The sequence below is a fragment of the Pan troglodytes genome, chromosome 5, assembly GCF_028858775.2.
Source record: "Pan troglodytes isolate AG18354 chromosome 5, NHGRI_mPanTro3-v2.0_pri, whole genome shotgun sequence".
In the NCBI taxonomy this organism is placed as follows: Eukaryota; Metazoa; Chordata; class Mammalia; order Primates; family Hominidae; genus Pan; species Pan troglodytes.
The window spans coordinates 100498742-100522058 of record NC_072403.2 but is presented as its reverse complement, the minus strand read 5'-3'; the positions used below and the strand labels follow the sequence as shown (position 1 = coordinate 100522058).

Sequence of the window (23317 nt, the reverse complement as noted above, 5' to 3'; positions counted from 1 at the left end):
GAATTTTAGACCAATATCCTTGATGAACATTGATGCAAAAATCCTCAATAAAATACTGGCAAACCGAATCTGGCAGCACATCAAAAAGCTTATCCACCATGATCAAGTGGGCTTCATCCCTGGGATACAAGGCTGGTTCAATATACACAAATCAATAAATGTAATCCAGCATATAAACAGAACCAAAGACAAAAACCACATGATTATCTCAATAGATGCAGAAAAGGCCTTTGACAAAATTCAACAACCCTTCATGCTAAAAACTCTCAATAAATTAGGTATTGATGGGACATATCTCAAAATAATAAGAGCTATCTATGACAAACCCACAGCCAATATCATACTGAATGGGCAAAAACTGGAAGCATTCCCTTTGAAAACTGGCACAAGACAGGGATGCCCTCTCTCACCACTCCTATTCAACATAGTGTTGGAAGTTCTGGCCAGGGCAATGAGGCAGGAGAAGGAAATAAAGGGTATTCAATTAGGAAAAGAGGAAGTCAAATTGTCCCTGTTTGCAGACGACATGATTGTATATCTAGAAAACCCCATCGTCTAAGCCCAAAATCTCCTTAAGCTGATAAGCAACTTCAGCAAAGTCTCAGGATACAAAATCAATGTACAAAAATCACAAGCATTCTTATACACCAATAACAGACAAACAGAGAGCCAAATCATGAGTGAACTTCCATTCACAATTGCTTCAAAGAGAATAAAATACCTAGGAATCCACCTTACAAGGGACGTGAAGGACCTCTTCAAGGAGAACTACAAACCACTGCTCAATGAAATTAAAGAGGATACAAACAAATGGAAGAACACTCCATGCTCATGGGTAGGAAGAATCAATATCGTGAAAATGGCCATACTGCCCAAGGTAATTTACAGATTCAATGCCATCCCCATCATGCTAACAATGACTTTCTTCACAGAATTGGAAAAAACTACTTTCAAGTTCATATGGAACCAAAAAAGAGCCTGCATTGCCAAGTCAATCCTAAGCCAAAAGAACAAAGCTGGAGGCATCATGCTACCTGACTTCAAACTATACTACAAGGCTACAGTAACCAAAACAGCATGGTACTGGTACCAAAACAGAGATATAGATCAATGGAACAGGACAGAGCCCTGAGAAATAACGCCGCATATCTACAACTATCTGATCTTTGACAAACCTGAGAAAAACAACCAATGGGGAAAGGATTCCCTATTTAATAAATGGTGCTGGGAAAACTGGCTAGCCATAGGTAGAAGGCTGAAACTGGATCCCTTCCTTACACCTTATACAAAAATCAATTCAAGATGGATTAAAGACTTAAACATTAGACCTAAAACCATAAAAACCCTAGAAGAAAACCTAGGCATTACCATTCAGGACATAGGCATGGGCAAGGACTTCATGTCTAAAACACAAAAAGCTATGGCAACAAAAGCCAAAATTGACAAATGGGATCTAATTAAACTAAAGAGCTTCTGCACAGCAAAAGAAACTACCATCAGAGTGAACAGGCAACCTACAAAATGGGAGAAAATTTTCGCAACCTACTCGTCTGACAAAGGGCTAATATCTAGAATCTACAATGAACTCCAAAAAATTTACAAGAAAAAAAACAAACAACCCCATCAAAAAGTGGGCGAAGGACATAAACAGACACTTCTCAAAAGAAGACATTTATGCAGTTAAAAGACACATGAAAAAATGCTCACCATCACTGGCCATCAGAGAAATGCAAATCAAAACCACAATGAGATACCATCTCACACCAGTTAGAATGGTGATCATTAAAAAGTCAGGAAACAACAGGTGCTGGAGAGGATGTGGAGAAATAAGAACATTTTTACACTGTTGGTGGGACTGTAAACTAGTTCAACCATTGTGGAAGTCAGTGTGGCGATTCCTCAGGGATCTAGAACTAGAAATACCATTTGACCCAGCCATCCCATTACTGGGTATACACCCAAAGGAATATAAATCATGCTGCTATAAAGACACATGCACACGTATGTTTATTGCAGCACTATTCACAATAGCAAAGACTTGGAACCAACCCAAATGTCCAACAATGATAGACTAGATTAAGAAAATGTGGCACATATACACCATGGAATACTATGCAGCCATAAAAAATGATGAGTTCATGTCCTTTGTAGGGACATGGTTGAAATTGGAAATCATCATTCTCAGTAAACTACCGCAAGAACAAAAAACCAAACACTGCATATTCTCACTCATAGGTGGGAATTGAACAATGAGAACACATGGACACAGGAAGGGGAACATCACACTCTGGGGACTGTTGTGGGGTGGGGGGAGGGAGGAGGGATAGCATTGGGAGATATACCTAATGCTAGATGACGAGTTAATGGGTGCAGCGCACCAGCATGGCACATGTATACATATGTAACTAACCTGCACATTGTGCACATGTACCCTAAAACTTAAAGTATAATAATAAAAATAAAAAAAAAAGAAGAAAATCTGATTGGGTAGAAAGGATTTTGTACCTGAAAACCACCAACTGTATGTAGTAAATAATCATAATGATGATTATTTACGGGTCAAAATAAAACAAAAATATTGTATTATAAAATAAAAAATAAAAAAATAAAACCTAAGCCAAATTTTGTCAGTCTGCTCAAAACCCTCCAATAGAAGGCTGCCAGATTTAGCAAATAAAAATACAAGACACTCAATTGAATTCAAATTTCAGATAAACAATAGTACTTTTTTAGTGTGAGTATGTTTCATGTAATATTTGGGATATACTTGTACTAAAAAAACTATTTTCCACTTGAAGTTCAAATTTACAGAGCATTCTATATTTTATCTTGTGACCCTCGACCAATGATTTCCCATCTCACTCAAAAATAAAGGCAAAGTCTTTAAAACAGCTCTGTATGATCTGGCACTTCAATGTTGTTCTGACCTCATCACCCTCACTCTCCACCTCCTCTTCCCTGGTCCACTGCCCCCCGATGGCTCCTGGAACACACCTAGCATGTTTCTGCCTCAGGGCCTTTGCACTTGCTGTCTGTACTGCCTGGAACACTGTTCTGTTCCAGATGGCCACGTGTGTCTTCCCCTCACTTCCTGAAGCACTCTGTCCACATGCTGTCTTTTCAGCGAGTTCTTCCTGATGATTCTGATAAATTCCCACTCTCCAGGTTCTGTCTTCTCTTACCCTCCTTTCCTGCTTTTTCCCTAGAGCACCGATCGTTATCTGACAGACATTGGATTTACTTGTTGATTTCCTCATTGTCAGTCTTTCTCTTCAACCCTAACTGTAATACAAGTTCCCTAAGAGCAGGCACTTGTTTAATACAGTGCTATAATCCCAGTGCCTAGAATAGGTCTGCCAGAGTAGGTAATCAGTGAAGAGATGGTGAATAGACAAATAAATCAATAGACAGAGAAATTTATAATACAACTCTAGGGAGTGATAAGTGCTACAGAGACAAATTAAGCAGAGCAAGAGTAGAGAGTGAGGGGCGGCACTCTCTCCTGTGAGCTGGGCTGCTCTGAGAAAGTGGTGTTTTAGCAGAGACCTGACTGAAGTTTCGATGAAGCCCCTCCACCTTCAACCTTACTTGTGTTCTTTGTGCTACCTGAAACCACCCTCTTTCTCACCTCCTTGGGTATAAGTTCCACCTCAACTGCTTGGATAGTGTGGCCCTTAGACCTTGTCTTATGAACACATCAATAAAACCAGGCTTTCCCCTTCATTCTGCCTACATAACTGACAGAGAGAACACTGAGTGAGCTGGTGGGAGTGATGAGGGATTTATTTTTCACATGTCTTAAACTCTGCAGTAACTGCTGTTTGAATCACGCTGACAACCTCTGGCGAGGGCTTGGCATTTTAGTGCTCCTCTGGGTTCTGGCTTGTCCTAGGCAAGAAGGACTACGAAGTTTCTCTGAAACTGCTCTGTTTCTCCACTTGGTATCGGCTGCCACAGTCAAGGGCTTTACTCAGGAAACCAAAATAAAAGTCATGTTCAGTGAGAGTCACATCCTGGGAGTCTAAGGTTTCTTATCTTATACATTTAAAACCAACAAACTCCCTTCTCTCAATAAGGACCATCTGGAAGATAGTCGTTTTGAAGCTTAAAAAAAAATCTAATGCTTTAATCTTCTTAGCGTCTTCAAACATCAGGTCTTCTTTTTCAAACTCAGCTGGGGGATAACGTTCTTTATCTGCATCTGCGTTGCTTGCTGAGAGAATATGTCCCTGGAATTGCACACAGAAGCCACCGTGCCTTACCTCAGAAAGTGTTGCTTTAGAGATTTCAGAGAAGCACGGTGTTAAACTCCTTCAGCAGATGCAAAACCCCTCGGTAAAACTGCAGGATTAGCATCTCTGTTGGCGGGAGCTTTCTGTCTCTCAGTGAACTTCAATTTTGTCTTCTCTGTCTCCTCAGGATTTGTCAGATATATTTTGCAAATTTAAATGATAAAACAGTTGTGTGAAGAACTTTCTTATAGCTTCCAAATATTGCAGAAACTGAACAGCTTTGCTCTGAATGAGAAACCCAATAACACAAATTTTATTTTCATTTCATTTTCTCTTTGGCTGTTCTGGGAATTTATATTGGCCATTTAATTTTGCTGTTATGGTTTCATAAGGATATTATCTCTGTGTACAATAACGTTTTTAAAAAAAGAATTGTAAGTTGTATTAAAGCTTTAGAGACTACACTTCTAAAAGCTGAATATTCTTATCATTTTATTTTCCATGTGAATTTTGAAAGTCATGCTCTTTTCGTATTGGTACCTGAAGGTAAATCAGAAATGCTGGAATTTTCTTCCATCTCATTATATAACTCCTGAGAAGCCGCTTTCCTAATGATAACAAAATAGTGTGTGTGAAGTAAAGAATATTTATGTTTTTGTTTGGAATATGATTAGAATTCAGTTAAAGATATATGGGACGGATGACCAAATATTGGTGAGCATTCACAATATGGTTGGAATAAATTTATCTATCTTCTGTTTATATTTACATGATCAAAGCTTATTAATTTATGATTCCCTCTTGATCAGAGGCATGACTATATTATATGAATAGTTGATAAGACCAAATTTATAACCTATAAAGAAATATTTATGGAAACTCAAATGACTTTCATTTATTAAAGGCCAGAATTGGAGGCAGACATAATAATAATAACTATTATTTATTAAATATTTACCTCATAAGAGGCACAATGTTAAGTGCTTTACATGAATTATTGTATTTATTCCCCAATTAGTTGAATTCCATTATCACCATTTTACAGATGAATTGAGACTTAGAAAGTGTGTTACTAGGGTCACATAACTGACAAGGGGTAGAACTAGAATTTGAACTCTAGAGGCTTAAAGCTTAACCACTATGCTGTAATGCCAACCAGCTTTGGAAATAGTCGTGGAAGCAGAAATACAATTCATTATTTAAAAGAATTTTGTTTTCCTGCCGAGAATTAGAGTGACATTCCTGCTTCTGAGTAGAATAGTATATTTTCTGCTCTCTCTAGGACTTGAAATCTCAATTCCAGCCTTTTCAAAGCTCAGTGCTCAGCTATTTTAATGCACAGCCAATACTTACCATTCTGTTACAACATAACTGACATTTGCAAGTCAAATAATGCTTAATGATAACAGAAAAAAAATATGAGAGAGGCAAAGAAGCACTGCCCCATGAAGAATTGATGATGTCCAAGGTCACAACTCAGCAAAGCTCAATCAGAGCTAAGTTTCCAAGAGATGACTCATACAGAGAAAATGTGTACAGGACACAGAATTTGTGAATAATCGGAGTATGAGAAGAAATAGAAGAGTCAGCAGAATGAACGTGTGGTTATCTGGTCAGGGCTCTGAAGATGTCTTGGTAGCTCCTGCATGTCTAGCAGAATGCCTTTCATATCACAGTCACTCAATCAATACTTGTTGAATAAGTGGACGAAGAAAACCTTCTAATCTCACAGGAGGCCCAGTATTCCACTCAGCAGATTCACTCGTGTCACAGTATGAACAACTTTAAAAGATACCTAGAAGATGTCAAGAAGAAAGCAGAAATGACTGGTAAGAATGGTTTTCTTGATCCTCAGTTTCAGAGAAAAGAAGGACTTGAGGAGGGGGAAATAACTAGTAAACAAAGAGAAATGGAGTTATCACCATAATTATAATGCCTGGTTAAGTCAACTTTACTTTTTTTAGAGTAGAAATGGATGATTTTAAAGTCTAGAGAAGCCCAGACAGGTTGTTGACAAAGTTTCACAGTTGGCAAGATCATTACAAAAGATTTTATGGATCTGAGAGTAGATGAAAGACACTAATAAGTGATAAGTAGACTAGAACATCCCCAAAGGGCAAGATCAATGTGTAAAATAAAATCAATAGGTAAATTAGACAGTCATCCGCAAATGCCCTTCTGCAGAATATTGGTATCCAACTAATAAAATGATTGTAATGTTTTCCTAATGTGCAGAAAAATAAGTTGAAGTATAACTTCTTCAATTGAACACTCACTTCTCCTCCCTCATTGAATTTTTTCTTAAAACTTCCATATCTACTATATGAAAGAATGGATAGAAATGAAATATTATTGGAAAATTTCAGGAAAAGATAATAATTACTAATCTAATACTTTGATCTTTATGGGCATGTGTTTATTCTTTTTGTGATTTTATATTGTATATATTTTTTGCTAATAAAATTTTTCTTTGTTGGTGTGATGAAATGTCGGTTTTGCTAACCACTGCATATTACATTCGCATATGCAGTTTCTGCTGTGAACCAAGCCACTTCAATCTCAGAGATTCCAAACAAGAAACATTTATTACTTGCCATGATTCTGTGGCTCAGTTCTGGTCTGGGTTGCTTTAGCTGATCTCTGCTGAGCTTACTCATGCCTCTGTGGTCAACAGGATCTGCAACATCCCATTGCAAGGACATGCAGTAGGGAAAGGAAGAATTTGTGGCAGCTTAAAAAAAAATCTATGCCAATCTGCAATATGGATAAGCCTGGACTAGCCTGCTACAGAATGAGAGGCATGTGAAGAACTAAGGCAACTCAATGGGCAAACTACAAACTACCTAACATGTGAATGGGGCCACCCTAGATCATCCAGCTGCTCAGCCAATTTGCAGGCTCCTGGGAAGTAATACGTGGTTGCTGTTTTAAGCCATTAAGTTTTGGAGTGGTTTACTGTGCAACTATGGTAGGTTGAAATGTAACTTTCTGCTGTCTTAAGGTTGTGTTTTTTTGGAAACAGACTCTGAGGAAGATTTTCATGCATGCAATTTATTGAGGAATGCTCTTGGGACTATCTGTGAGGGTATGAGGGAAACAGGATTGGACAGAAGCTACAAGAGTGACCTTCGTCAATCTCATGGGAGCTCTGAATATGGAAGGAACCCTCAGAGGTGTCTTTCATTGAGATAAGGGGTGTGAGTCATTGGATTGGAGGGCCCCTGAGGGAGCGGTGTAACCTGAGATTAGGAAACTCACCTTGGCAGAGGGCAATTCCTGGGGAGGGTCTCAGCTGTGGCTATCAGCAGCCAACGCTCCCATGGGATGGGGAAGGAGGGCTTTGGTCCTGGAAGAAGGATCAGGGCCATACAACACAGCATCCACTATGGTAATGCTTCCCATCGAAAGATGGAGTTTATTTCTGGACTGGCCTTATGACTTGCTTTGACCAATAGAATGTGGTGGAAGTGACATCGCAGAGCCTAGGCCTCAAGATGCTTTGCAACTCCTGCTTTTGCCCTTTTGGAGCCCTGAGCCCTGATTTTATCTTGTAAAAAAACCTGGGCTGGCCATCTTTAGGATGAGACCTTGTGGAGCCTGTGGCTGGCACTAACCACCAGAGACACCTAAGCCATCCCACTCCAGTCAAACTGCCAGAGACTTCAGCTATATGACAGATCCCAGGAGAGACCAGAAGAACAATGGCCAGCTGAGTCCAGACCAAACAGATGATCCACAGAATCACGAGAAAATAAAATTACTAACTTTTGGGATGGCTTGTTATGCAGCAAAATATAATTGATACAGCAGAAAAATTGATACCTAGAAACAGGTTGCTGCCGGAAAAAAACTCAATACATGTGCCATTAGCTTTGGGGCTAGGCAGGGGGTGGATCTAGAAAAGTGCAAGGAAACTGTTGGTGAAGACTGGAAAAATGATGAAAACTATTTTTCAAAGTTGGGAAGGTGGCAATACATGTAACATAGTAGCAAAACAATTGTCAAAAATATTGTATGTAGTAACTTGGAAGATAAAAAATATACCTAACAAAATTTTGTATTTGGTTAAGTAGATTATCAAGTAAAATGCTGGAAGTGTCAAGATGCTTGTGGATGTATATAATAAGATATTGCAGGCTGGGCACGGTGGCTCACGCCTGTAATCCCAGCACTTCGGGAGGATGAGGCGGGCGGATCACGAGGTCAGGAGATCGAGACCATCCTGGCTAACACGATGAAACCCCATCTCTACTAAAAAAAAAATACAAAAAATTAGCCGGGCGTGGTGGTGGGTGCCTGTAGTCCCAGCTACTCGGGAGGCTGAGGCAGGAGAATGGCATGAACCTGGGAGACGGAGCTTGCAGTGAGCTGAGATCGTGCCACTGCACTCCAGCCTGGGTGACAGAGCGAGAGTCTCTCTCTCAAAAATAAAAAAGATATTGCAAAAGAGGGATGAGTTAAAGAAGGACTCTTTACTTTGCAAGCAGAATTGAGGGGGAGTTAGAGAGCCCAGGACTTGCTGGTCTGGAAAATAAAACAGTTTCTCATCCCCAGACTCCAGACAATAAGAGATTTTCAAAGTCAAAGGAGTCCTGGTGCTAAAGGTCAAATCAAGAGTGTATCTATAAGATTCTTGGTTTATGCTTCTGAACAATTTAAGGTAATACTTATTAGACCATGTCAGCTAGACAAAAGAACTTCCAAGAATCTTAAGGCATTATGCTACAGTAGCTTAACATGCTGCTTAAAGTAAAAAGGGCCTACCTGGAAAAGAATTGTGGATGTAGCTTTTGTTAAAGGGAGTGGACCATAATCTGATTCATGAAAAGCCCATGGATATTTTAAGGGAGTTATACCAACCAAAGAACAACACATTTGTTCTAAAAAAAAAGAATGAAATTGCTTAAATTGCAAAGAGATTTCTGGCCTCCCAACTTTCTCCATGTTGAAAGCAGTTGTCAAGAACTATAAAAGGGCTGAGATTTTATTCTACTTACATGCTAACATATTGTGGGTATTGTCAAAAGACATGGACCTCCAAGGTCAGAGACTAAAATAAAGGACAGTTTATTATTCATGGCATGACAAGCAGCATGAGCAGGAGTGTATTTGTGTTAGTTCTCTGAGCTGCAATTCCCATATGGTGATAGAAAGAGGCCCATGTGACACATGCACATGCAATGGTTTGCAATATAGGAGAGGAACTCTGAAGTTTGGGAATCTGAATCTTTTATATTAGGCAATAAGTATGCCTGCCCATTGTCTCAAAGGGACATGTTATTTCTATCTTCTAAGGCTAAAGCAAACCTGCCTTTTGCTCCAGAGGGCGACACTGTCTCTACATTCCAAGACTGTTCACTTCACAAATATCTTTAAACAAAAGATAGCTCGGAACAAAAACAGTCAGTGATGATACTTGTAAGATGTACAGAAATGCAAAAGACCCATGGAGAATTATCTTCCCACTGTAGGCAGCTTCAAACATAGGCCATTCTGTTGGTAAAAAAGGAGTATATCTCAGATGGCTAATTCAAAAGGCCAAGAGCCCAGAGGGTGAAGCCACAGTCTTGAAGGGCAATGGACTAGACATCCAGTCTCAAGGAGAATCAGACAATAACAGTCTGGGGAGCTATTCCCAGGGAGCAGAACTGGGCCCTAATCAAGAAACATTCTCTGCCTCCACAGCAGGGGATCCTGGCAACCTGTGCTCCATTGTATTTCACAATTGCCATGGACTGGTGACTTGTAGGTACTTCCTATTCTTTCCCTTTTGGAGTAGGAGGACCTACTGCAGTTCTCCTGTTCTTGTCTTGTGATTGCATGTGGGTGTATGAGGGCAGATAGCTCATCTTTTAAGCTCATTGGCTTCTGGGTCAAGAGGAGCTACATGTTGACCTGATTTTGGTCACAAAATCCTGGACTTCAAATCCACTACCATCACTGGATGGGATTTTCAGATGTCCTGAGATGGGAGTGGGAGTACTTTGCATGTGGGAAGAATGTGAATAATTTGTGGCCAGGGATGGAATTTGGTTGATTGCAAGAATAGCCACGTGGTCTTCGTTCTTTGCATCCACTCTCTTGTGATGTGACTTTGCAGATCCTTCCATCGGGGTAAAGTCTGTTTCTTCACCTTTTGAATCTAGACTGCTCATGCAACTTGTTCTGGCCGGTGGGACATTAGCAAACATGATGTAGGCAGAGTTGTATTGGGGCTTGCTGTACCTGGATCCCTGAAACTGCCATGTAAGCAATTCTGAGCTAGCCTGGGAGGGTGAGTGGCACATGGAGAGAGACTTAGACATCCCAGCCAACACGTGCCAAATGCCAGGCACGTGAGTGAGATCATCCTAGATTCACCAGTCACCAGTCATACTGCCAGCTAATCATGGACACATGAATGCACCCAGTGGTGATCTTCCCAGGTAGCTCAGGGTAGAAGAACTGCCCTGCCTTCACAGAGAATTGTGAGAAACAATATATATTTGCTATTTGAAGGCACAAAGTTTAGAGGTGATTTGGTAGACAACAAAAGTGAACTGATAAGCCATCACACCCCCCAAACCCAGCACATAGGAGATAGTCAATAAATATTTGTTGAATGAATATTTATGAAGTTATCAGAAATATAAGAATATCATAACTAGTTATAAAAGGCCTGCCACCTGAATGGGTTTGTACATCACTGAAATCGTTTATATGCTCTGAAAACTACCAGGTGTTAAGATAGAGCTTTAAAAATGTATAATCATGGAGGCAATTAAGGAAAGTGAAAGGTGGGAAAAACCCAAACAGCTGCATGTCTGATCTCTTCTAGACATTTCCTTAGCTAATACAAGTAATAAGATTAGATTAGAAAAATAGATTATATTCCAACTCAGTTTCTAAAACAAAACAAAAAGATTAATTTATTTTTGTATTCTGTCTGTGTAAAATAAAACGACAAAGCCAAGAAAAATAGTAAAGGTTACAGGGCAGCATATAAAACATTTCATAAGTTTAATAGTTATTTAAATAAGTTATTTAAAAAAGAAGGTTGATTCCTAGTTTAGACATCAGCAACCACAACAAATCAGAATTGAGCACATAGCTGCATACAAGAGATATTCTTGAAACTAACATAAGAAGATAGACTAATAGTTACAATGCAGTCTAAAGTGGGTACACTTGCTGGTGTGTATATAATGTGCTTCAGTCTCTGACTAACCATGTTTTGTCCCAAGAGATGTCAGTGGCAAAAGGAAGGTACATTGTCCACTGGGAATATACTATGTAATTGCTTTCTCCCCCTATGTTATGCTAGAATTTTCTGGAAAACAGATAAACAGTAAAACTAAGATTTGTTATGCATTTCACTTTTAACACATTTAAAGATAGAAACTCACTGCAAACACCGAAATAAGCACACCTTCCACTGGCATCTTTGCTACTCCCACCCTCCATTAGGACCACATAGAATCCAGTAGGCTGCCTCCTGGACTCATGGAGATCCCTCTGCCCTTCCCTAATAATTTATCCCAGAGCTGTTAACTCCAGAATGACCCATCCCTGTTCTTTAAGCTGGTAATGAAAAATAAACAAACAGTGAATACTGGATTCTCATGTAGGTGAGGGCATGTCACAGACTCTCTGACCCTTACTTGATGCTCCTGTGTTGACCACCTGTTTCCCGGATCAGAGGCCCTGGCAGAGTGGGAGGAGCCACGATCTGGCACAGTGCTAGGAGTTGCCTCCAGGGTTTATCTTTGATTTCAGTCTATTGTGACAAAAGTTTTGCTATTCTTGCCAAGCATGCAGAACAAATATAAAAGTAATTTGCACTTTCCACTTTAGGTAGCTGGTTTCATGTACGACCAAATGTCAAGTGCTGATATGTTTCTGTTGCAATCTGCTTTTCCCCTGGGATGTCAAGACTTCAAGAGCAGGAAGCACACTATGTTGTCCTTGACATAAGTCCACTCAGGGGTGCCCACCACTGACATGTACATGTTCTGCTTCTAGAGATATACAAGTAAACAGACTGTAGAGTCTAACCAAGAAGAGAATGAGAGAAGGCTTCCAGGAGATGAGTGGTCTCTTACAGCAGACCTGAAGAACTTGAGAGTGTTCTCAGATGGAGGGAATGGGAATCATATTAAGTCCAGAGAATAGAATAGAATAGAATAGAATAGAATAGAATAGAATAGAATAGAATAGAATAGAATAGAATGATCTTGAAAGCAGGAAATAAATTAGTGTAACTATAGTAAAGGGGACCAAGGGTGGGCAGATGGTTCAGTGCCGAGAGACGAGGTTGCGGATACAGGTACCACCAAGCTAGAGGTTATGGGTAACATTTGAAGATTCTAAGCATAGAAACAGCATGGTTTCAGAAAAATCCCTTTGTCTGTCATATGAAGAACATCTGGAGTGTGTGTAAGGGTGGGGAGGGATTGGGGAAGGGGAGAGTCAGGTGAAACTGGAGCTGGTAACTGATACTCCAGGGAGGAGGGAGGGAAGAACAGTTAAACCAAAACCCAAACCAAAACCTCTACCTATGTCCAGGCCTGAACCTGAAGAGAGAGGTCATTGGAGTCAAGAGCTACAAGGGAGGTAGAATATGCATGACTTGGTGTCTAATGAGAGTGAAGGTAGAAGAGAAGACAGGGTCAGTGTTGACTTCTGAGTTTTGAGCTTGTGCAATAGGGCCTATGGCTCACTGCAATTAGAAATATCAAAGGAACAGGAGGTTCTGGGAGAAAGATGAATTTTCTGCTGGTTGTATTAAGTTTGAGGTGCCTGTGGGATGTCTTGGCAGCAAACAGTTGTGTAGATGTGTTTGTTGTTCTGGGAAGTGGGACTTGGGGTAGAAATTTTAGAATTGAAACCATAGGAGGCAGTGAGTTCAAATGGGGTGAATGTGTGAGAAAAGGATATAGGATTAATTCACCACACAGAGGAAAAAACATCTTTCTGACACCAGTGATTCAAGGCTGAAAAATGCAATGAAAATGGAGATTCTGTTAAAATAGAAACAGGACATTAAATTCTTGGCTACTAATATCATCCAGGACAAAAAGATTTATTTGAAGACTCTATAACAGTCTAATGAGGACAATAAAGGCAGACTTGAGTAAGTAGGGAGCTATACTACACTATTTATTTGAAAGAGTAAAAATAGTGAACATGACAGTACTCCCTATGTTACTATATAGATTTAATGCAATGCCTATTAAAAATCACAGCAAGATACTTTATAAAAATTTACAAAATAATGGTAAAATTCTTTTTGAAATAATTAGTGGGCAAGAATGCATATATAGATCAATATAGACACATTTATATAACACTTTAAATTCTACAAAGTACTTTCACAATGCTCTTATTTAATTCTCACAATGACTCTTATAATAAGGTATGTTTAATTGTTATTCCCATTTTAGGGTGACCACAAGTCCCGGTATATCCAAGGCAGTCTTGTTTTATGCTATTGCCTTAATGTTTCCCTTTTATTTAATATTTCTCCCAAATGTTTTCATTTTTAAGGACAGTATTATTGTTAATAGTTGCATTAAAATAATCTGGGCTGGATTTGGTACCATCTCCATGAAGTACTTCTTGGTCTCTGTCATGGTCTTGTCTAGTAGTGGGTAAGGTGCATGCGTGGTGAACAGAATTCTCACTTTAACACGTGTTCAGTCTGAGAGATGACCAGCGATAACCTTTCTCTCCCGACCTCCCCTTACCTGGTGAAAAGTAACTCACACATCTCTTGCATGCAGCATGCAGGAAGAGGACATACTCTCCAGTGAAACAACTTGTACCCAGACTCTATAGATAGCTACTTTTTTCTAGTTCAAATGACAGTGGGAGAAGTATTCGATGTTGCTACCAGCTCCTACTGGAGACTTGGTGTAGCAGCTAGCTGCTTATATGAACCATTTTCATGAAGCCACCAGGCTGCTTGTTGGTGGGGTCAGTGGAGAACTTGAGAAATTATAGGTTATATATAACAATAGAAATATGTACAAGATGTGGGGGCAGAACAGTTCTTCAATAGAGCTCATAGAATATCCTGAATTTTTTAAACAATGGTTTGTCATTTAATATGTAAAATAAATATGATCAGTTTTTTTATATTTTTATTGTGGCAAAATATACATAAAATTTGCCATTTTAATTATTTCTAAGTATACAGTTTGTGGCATTAAGTATAACCACATTATTCTGCAACCATCTCCACCATTGATCTCTGGAACTTTTTATCTTCCCAAAATGAAGCTCTGTGCCCATTAAACACTAACTCTCCCAGCTCCTGATAACCATCATTCTACATTCTTCCCCTATGAATTTAACTATAGATCCAGGTACCTCATAGAAATAGAATCACACAATATTTGTCCTTTTGCATTTATGCAGCCAAAAGACACATGAAAAAATGCTCATCATCACTGGCCATCAGAGAAATGCAAATCAAAACCACAATGAGATACCATCTCACACCAGTTAGAATGGCCATCATTAAAAAGTCAGGAAACAACAGGTGCTGGAGAGGATGTGGAGAAATAGGAACACTTTTACACTGTTGGTGGGACTGTAAACTAGTTCAACCATTGTGGAAGTCAGTGTGGTGATTCCTCAGGGATCTAGAACTAGAAATACCATTTGACCCAGAGATCCCATTACTGGGTATATACCCAAAGGACTATAAATCATGCTGCTATAAAGACACATGCACCTGTATGTTTATTGTGGCACTATTCACAATAGCAAAGACTTGGAACCAACCCAAAAGTCCAACAATGATAGACTGGATTAAGAAAATGTGGCACATATACACGATGGAATACTATGCAGCCATAAAAAATGATGAGTTCATGTCTTTTGTAGGGACATGGATGAAGCTGGAAACTATCATTCTCAGCAAACTATCGCAAGGACAAAAAACCAAACACCGCATGTTCTCACTCATAGGTGAGAATTGAACAATGAGAACACATGGACACAGGAAGGGGAACATCACACTCTGGGGACTGTTGTGGGGTGGGGGGAGTGGGGAGGGATAGCATTAGGAGATATACTTAATGTTAAATGATGAGTTAATGGGTGCAGCACACCAACATGGCACATGTATACATATGTAACAAACCTGCACATTGTGCACATGTACCCTAAAACTTAAAGTATAATAATAAAAAAAAACTTGTCCTTTTGTGACTGGCTTATTTCACTTAGCATAGTTTCATCCATGTTTTAGCATGTGTAATAATTTCTTTCCTTTTAAAAGACTGAATAATATTTCATTGTAGGTATACATCAGTTTATTTTGTTGCTTGGGATTGTTTGTTAATTTTGTAATAAACTGTTGTTGGCAATTAGGCCAAAAACAAAAGTTCATGTTTCATGAAATATTGAGTACTAAATTTTTTTTCTCAAGAAAGGGTGAGGAATGTATAACTTGCATAAATATTTGTTGAAATGTATCATCCACCAAAGGATACTGTTGTATTATAATTGACCACAAAAAAAGAGAAGACATAAATCTAATGAAGAAGCATCAGCATTTACTCAAAAATTAGTAATTATTTTAAGAAAATAGTTTCTGAAAACAATGATTTAACACATGTGGGGGCAAAAAGTGCATTGCATATCACTGTGGATCATGACTTTTCATTTAGATCAAATTACTCTTCTAAATTAATTTTATTTATTTTTGATTACTTTTTTATACATGTCTGATTTTTTTTTTGTTTTTTTGGGATGGAGTTTCACTCTTGCTGCTCAGGCAGGAGTGCAATGGTGTGAGCTATCTTGGCTCACTGGAACCTCCGCACCCCAGGTTCAAGCAATTCTCCTGCCTCAGTCTCCCAAGTAGCTGGGATTACAAGCATCTACCACCATGCCCAGCAAATTTTTGTATTTTTAGTAGAGACGGGGTTTCACCATGTTGGCCAGGCTGGTCATGAACTCCTGACCTCAGGTGATCCACCTGACTTGGCCTCCCAAAGTGCTGGGATTACAGGTGGGAGCCACCACATCCAGCCTGAAAAAGTTTTTTTAAAAGCTGAGTGGCGAATTTATTTTGCTTAGAAGTGAATGATAAATAGAATAAATAGAAAGATGGCTCTATTGCTATATCTCAGCCAATATGCTCTTTTAAAATTGTAATGTTGATGCTCCCCCTTCATGGATAGGACTTTATGCTTCCTCCCAGTGATTCTTTCTCTCACTATTCATTCTTAGACAGTCATAATATGACAAGGTCCAGGGTCAGGACCAGGTCAGATGGAGAGGCCGTGAGTTAGGTGTTCTAGCCGACAGTCCTGAAGGTCTCAGCTAGCAGCCAGCATCATGTGGGTGAAGGAGTCTCTCACAGTTGATTGCAGTCCTAGCCTTCACCTTAGCTGAAACTGAGTGGTGCACAGACTAGCCATGCTGCTAAGCCCTTCCTAAATTAAAGACTTGCAAGCAAAGCAAATGTCATTGTCATTGTTTTAAGCCTGTATGTTTTGGAGTAATTTGTTACTGAGCCAAGGGAACTAGAACAGTGTTAACTCATTGACTGCACTGTGGAAAAAGAACTTCACAAACTTAAATGATGCTCCTTTGGTATCAGAGTCATCAGATGCTTCAAATGGGAATATGAGGAATTCTAGTACAATATTTAGGTGACTTCTAAACACACTCCAGCTCTGATCTCTGCTCCCATGCAGGCAAATGGAATCTTATCTTGGTTCTGAGTAATAACTAATAACTGAATCTACCTTGTTCATCCAGTACCTGCACCTATGCTTTGACAGGTTATTTAGGAGTGAGGCTCTGCTTAAATGATCAGCTCCTGCATTTATAATAATATAAGCAGTTACCATTTATTAAATAACTCCTATGTCCCATGTCCCACATAGTGCACCACATATTTTATATATAATTCTAGTCCTTACAATTCTAGTCCTTATATATAATTCTAGCCGTGCAACAACAGTCATTATTAGCCCTATTTTATAAGTAAGAAAATAAGGCTCAGAGAAGTCAATAACTTGCTTAAGATCACATAAGCAGGAGGAAGCCATGCTTTCCTCACACCAAGGGCAAGGGCCTTTCCACTGTGTCACACTAGAATTCTGCTTTGATCCCAGGTACTTAGCTGGGTGTCTTAATGTTTTGTGTTGCTATAATAGAGTACCTGAGACTAGGTAGTTTATAAAGAAAAGAAGTTTATTTAGATTATGGTTCTGCAGGCTGGTGAGTTCAAGAAACATGGCACCAGCAACTGCTTAGCTTCTGGTGAGGGCATTCATGCTGCATCAAAACATGGCGTAAGGTCAAAGGGGAAGTGGGCACATGCAAAGAGGCAAACCAGAGGGGCATCACAGCTTTATAACAATCCACTCTTTGGGTGCTGACTCATTCCCACAAGAACAAATCCAGTCTCACCAGAGCAAGAACTACCTACCACAAAAATTGGTGTGCACTACCAAGCCATTCAGGAGGGATCTGCCCCTATAACCCAAACACTTCCCATTAGGCTCCACTTATCAGTACCACCACATTGGGGATCAGATTTCAACATGAGCTTTGGTGGCGACAAACTCAAACCATATCAGCTGCTAACCTGATCATAGGCATCTTTCATGCTGATTATCTTTCTGCTCATGTTTCTGAATGTTGCCTGCCCCAGGGACCACTGATGATGGGCCTACCTATCTGTCATTCATCTTTTCACCTTTTTCTGGACCCTCCTAATGCCACCTGCTTGTCTGGGTTCTGCAGATCCTCAGTGCTTCAGCTCTGTCTCATTCCCATTTTAGTTAAACTGGATGGTTCACAGACTTGATGTAGCCTCAGGGCAAGAAGTCATGACTTTAGAGGAGAATAAACCTGGACTCAATCACTCATCTTATGAAGTCATACAAACAGAGCAAAAGTTAAATAAGCAACAACAACAGTGATACCAGAAACCTTTCCAAAATCTGAAAGTAAATAACACTATATTTATCCTATATGTGGACCAAATAAGTTTTTCTCTACTAATGAGAAGAAAATATGGAAACAAGATGCATGTATCTGAAAATGCAAAGATTAGAACAGGAAAAGCGCAAGAATACAAAATGAAAAGCATTAGAATTGAGTTTTCATTGGAAAAAAATGGAGACCAGAAGGCAATGATATATTCAAAGTGCTGAAAGAAAAAAAAAACTGTCAACTAGAAGTTCTATATCAAGCAAAACTACCTCTCAAAAATCAAGATGACATAACATGTGTGCCCAGGTTGCACTCCATGACACAGTAGTTCTTACTGTTAGACGTCTGGTCACATACAAAGGTGGCCTCTCCTTACAACTCTCTCATAGGATGTTCTAGGTTGTCCATTTTCTACCTGTTTCATCCATCAACCACTCTCATTTGTATTTTGTTTTCCAGATATCAAATACATTCCCAGATAAACAAAAAATAAAAGAATATGTTTTTAGAATATGTGCCCTACAAAAAATACTGAAGAAAGTCAGAAAGTTAGTTAGGCTGAAATGAAATTCCACCAGATGGTAATTCAAGTCCATAGGAAAAAATGAAGAACACCAACAATGTTAAATACGTGGGTAAATATAAAAGACTGGAAGTATATTTTTTTCCTCTTTTCATCTCTTAATTTAAAAAAATGTTATTTCTTAAAACAATAACTATGATATCATATTGTTGGGTTTGTAACATATCTGCTACATTATACCATATATATATATGGTAATATAATATATAAGTGGTAAGTTACTCCATGCCCTCTAGGAGTTCACCTTAGCTTCAGGCTTTACACCTTCTCTCTGAGAAGAACTTCACAGCTGAAGGGACTCTATAGCTTTCTTTCTGCTCCCTGGGCTCTGAGGTGAAACAGAGTAAAGAGAAGCTGACAGAGCAGGGCGCTGGAGAGTCTTAGGTGGAAGGCCTAGTTGAGCTGGAAATAATTAATTAGTCAGGAAAATTTTACTGCCAAAAGATTAAAAATAACATGATGATAATTCTCCTTATTAGCAAATTTGGTTTTCTACATGGATCCAGAAATAGATTAAAACTGAAATCAAATGAGGATCTCTGAGTTTCCTCAAGAAAAGTACTGAGAAACTTGTTTCAATGCTTAAGAGCCATTGTTTCTCTTTTCCCCAAAGGTTTTAAGTATAGCTCCTGCATTTTCTCTAAAAAATGGTTCTTAATGTTCTGAGTCAGACCTTACAAAAAGTATCCATGATACCCAGAGACTTATGGTTCATGCTGTGACCATTACCACAGGACTAGCTTCCTATTACCAATGCGTTATCTTTGACATCCTCACTATAGATGTTTCAGGATGAGATTTATAAAAATCTAGATTTTGATGATGAAAATTGAATAAATATCAGATGTCTTATTTCTTGAATCATAACAGATCATTGAAAATCACAGAAGATTTGAAATGAACAATAATTGAATGTTACTAGGTGTAAGGCATTTTGATAATCGATGGTGGATGCAAAGATAAAGATGCTGCCTGCCCTTGGTGGTATATTACACTGCTCCTGCTGCTATAACAAAATACCTTAGGCCAGATAATTTATAAATAACAGAATTAATTTTTACAGTTCTAGAGGTTGGTGTTGGCAGATTTGGCATCTGGTAAGGGCTTGCTCTCTGCTTCCAACATGGTGCCTGTTGTTACATCCTTACCTGGTAGAGGGAAGGAATGCTATGTGCATACATAGAAAAAGGAGTCGAAGGGCTGGACAGCTCTCTGAAGACTCTTTCATAAGGGCATTAATCCCATTCTCTGCTGACATGCCCCACCTGCTAATAAATGAACACTCCATCTCTTTCTTATGGTTTTTGTCGTTTTCTTATTTTTCTCACCTCCTCTCCTTATAACTGTTGGCAGTCAAAATGCACCAGGGTAATTGGAAAAAGCTGGTTTAGTCATATGGACAGGAGAGACTTGGCCCCTCACAGGGGAAATTGATCTTGGCTGTCCTCAGTACCACCTGTCTGAATGGCCTGGGTTTTTGCCTTGTTCTGCTCCTCCAATCAGGAAAGAACTGTATGCCTGAGACCAGAGCCAGGCCTGGGATGGTGGGCCGCTTGTGGAGAGCACTTTCACAAGGAGGTTTCTGAGGGTGCCCAGAGTGTTTTTATAATGAAGAACCAAGGGATAGTCTCTTGTCTGGTTTTAGTACCAGAAGAACTCTGCTTCTCTTGAGCAATTGATTTGTTTCTATGTCACAGGAAAGGTGGATTTTGTGACTCATCAGGTAGAGTGTGTGTGTGTGTGTGTGTGTGTGTGTGTGTGTGATACTGACCTTTAGAAAGATTACAGGCAGATGCATGTTTCTCTCATAGCCAGTTGATATGACTTGGCTCTGTGTTTCCCCCCAAATTTCATCTCGAATTGTAATCCCCTCGAGTTGAGGGAGGGAGGTGATTGGATCATGGAGGCAGTTTGGTGATAGTGAGTGGGTTCTCAGGAGATCTGATGGTTTTATAAGGGGCTTTTCCCTCTTCACTCCCTGCCTCTCCTGCCACCTTGTGAAGAAGGTGCCTGCTTCCCCTTCTGCCACGATTGTAAGTTTCTTGAGGCCTCCCCAGCCATGCTGAACTGTGTGAGTCAATTAAACCCCTTTCCTTTACAAATTACCCAGTCTCAGGGAAGTTCTTTATAGCAGTGTGAAAACGGACTAATACACCAGTGCACAGGATTTGAAGATATGTATGTTTGTATTATTTCTGGCTTCTTCTGACCCAGTCTTTATTACTTGCCTTACCCTTTCTCATTTAGCTCTTATTTATGTTACCTTGTACTTTCTGTGTCCTTGTAAAGGTGCCTTTTGTTCTTCTTGGAACCAGACAGGGTATAAATACATGAATAAATATAGAAAGCACCTGGCTTTCCGAGCCTCTGGCTCCACATCACACTTCATTGCTTCTTGGCCTTTTGGCTCAATCCAAGCACAGGGTAATAGCAGGCTCTGTTTCTGTGCGGGGATGGTGCCCCATGACTGCCACTTAGGACTGCTCTTAATTTTTGGCTTTTTGCTCTGACTCTTTGGTCTGGTTTCCTAACATTCTCTTGTCTGACCACAATTTCTGGTGTCCGACATCTCTGTTGCCCACCAGTTCCTCACACTAAGGCTGGATTTTGCTTTCTGAGATCCATAGTCTCTGCCCCCCTCTGGCTTTAACCAACATCTGTAGAAATCATTTGTAGCCTGCCTTACATGGTATTTTAGAACCCTGGGGAGGCAGTGTGGTGTGGTGGTTTTGGTGTCATTTGGGTTTGGGTTGGTCCAATCATCCCTCCATTCATCCAGCCATGCACCCATCCGATCTTCCATCCACCCACCACTCCGTGTGTATGTGTGGGGTGGGGCTGGGGTGGTGTTGGTTATGTGCCAGGTACTGAACTAAATACTAGGAATATGATAGTGAACCAGAGATATGAATTGAACCCAGGCTCTGATTCTTGCTACCTGTGAAAAAGTAGGCAATTGTTGAATTTTTCTGAGTCTCCAATTCTTAATCTGTAAACTGTGAATAGTAATATCTACTGCCTGAAGTCATTTCAAGGATTAAATGCTATAACATAAGAAAAGCACGCAGTCCAGAGTGTGGGCCCAGGCAGCACTCCACGACACAGTAGTTCTTACTGTTAGACGTCTGGTCACACACAAAGGTGGCTCCTCCTCACAAATCTCTCACAAGATAGTCTAGATTGTCCATTTTCTACCTATTTCATCTATTAAACCACTGTCATTTGTATTTTGTTTTCCAGAAATTTGCTGCAGTTTCTTATTCGCTGAGGCTCTGCATTTCTGTTCTCTCCCGTTATGGATTTATTTCTCTTTGTATTTGAAAAACACAAGACACTATTGGCAATAAATGGTAGTACTATGTCTTGCAAAACAGCTGAACTGCACCAAACCCATGACAGGTAAGGTCATGTAAGCTCAAACTCATGTGTTTATAGCTACTGTATTAATAGTAAACCCCTGTGGACTCACCTAAGACCACTGATGGTTCCAGCAACTGCCTAATTTCTAAATTCTGACCAATCCCTGCTTAGATCATACCTTCTAACTTCCACCCTAAGGCCCCGAGCTCTGCTCTGTAAGTAGCCTCCGTGAAGTGGTTCCCTCCTTTGCTCTGCGAGTCTAATACAAAACCTTGCTGGTGGTCTCTGGGTTTGTTGGGGGGGGCTTTGGCATGTTTATATTTTGGTGGAGAGAGGCTCTCTCAAGAGGGATGGCAGACAAATATGTGTGTCTAGTCTACGATTGTAAACCAGAAGTCTCCATCAAATTTTTCTTTTTCTTTCTTTCTTTTTTTTTCTTTTATTTTTAGATATGGGGTCTCACTGTTACCCAGGCTACTGTACAGTGGTGTGATGATCTTGGCTCACTGCAGCCTCAACCTCCTGGGCTCAAGTGATCCTCCTGCCTCAGCCTCCTCAGTAGCTGGGACTAGAGGGGTGTATCACCACACCCACCTGACTAATTTTTTTATTTTTATTTATTTATTTATTTATTTTGTGGAGACAGGGTCTTGCTAAGTTGCCCAGGCTGGTCTCAAACTCCTGGACTTAAGTGGTCCTCCTGCCTTGGCCTCCCAAAGTGCTGGGATTACAGGTGTGAGCCACTGTGCCTGGCCTCCACCAACATTTTTTAGCTGACAAGGTAGCACAACAAACAAACAAGTGAAAAAGCCAGATACATGTGGAGTGACGGTGCCTCATTTGCCTTTGTGCTCTTAGGCAATGTGAGTTGAATGAATTCTCTGATGAGAGAGGTTCAGGGGTCCAGGGCTTTTGAGAAGAAGCAGGGGGAATGCCTGCCAAACTTGACCCCTTTCTCCACACCCACATCCCCTTGCCACTGTCCACACCGTGCCTTGTGCTATATGCCAGCAAAGGGAACAATCATTAGCAGTGGCTGGCGGTTTAGTGAGAACCACCTGGACTCAGGAGTTTTTCAGGAAGTGACTGTGGTTTCAGATTTAATGAGAAGCATGAAGGCAGATGAACCTGGAGGTGGGCTCCCTCCTTCACACAGGTTCTGCTCGTTAGGGTCACAGATAACTTCTGCTAGCTTCAGAGA

The 23317-nt window shown here is 40.0% G+C and overlaps 1 long non-coding RNA gene across 1 annotated transcript in view; it reads left to right on the top strand.

The window, feature by feature from the left end:
* Positions 1-23317, top strand: part of LOC104006906 (uncharacterized) — a 55017-nt gene that overhangs the window by 10946 nt on the left and 20754 nt on the right. The window contains exon 3 of the long non-coding RNA XR_680880.5: positions 21997-22155. This is a non-coding gene — a long non-coding RNA (uncharacterized LOC104006906). The remainder of the gene's footprint in view (positions 1-21996; positions 22156-23317) is intronic.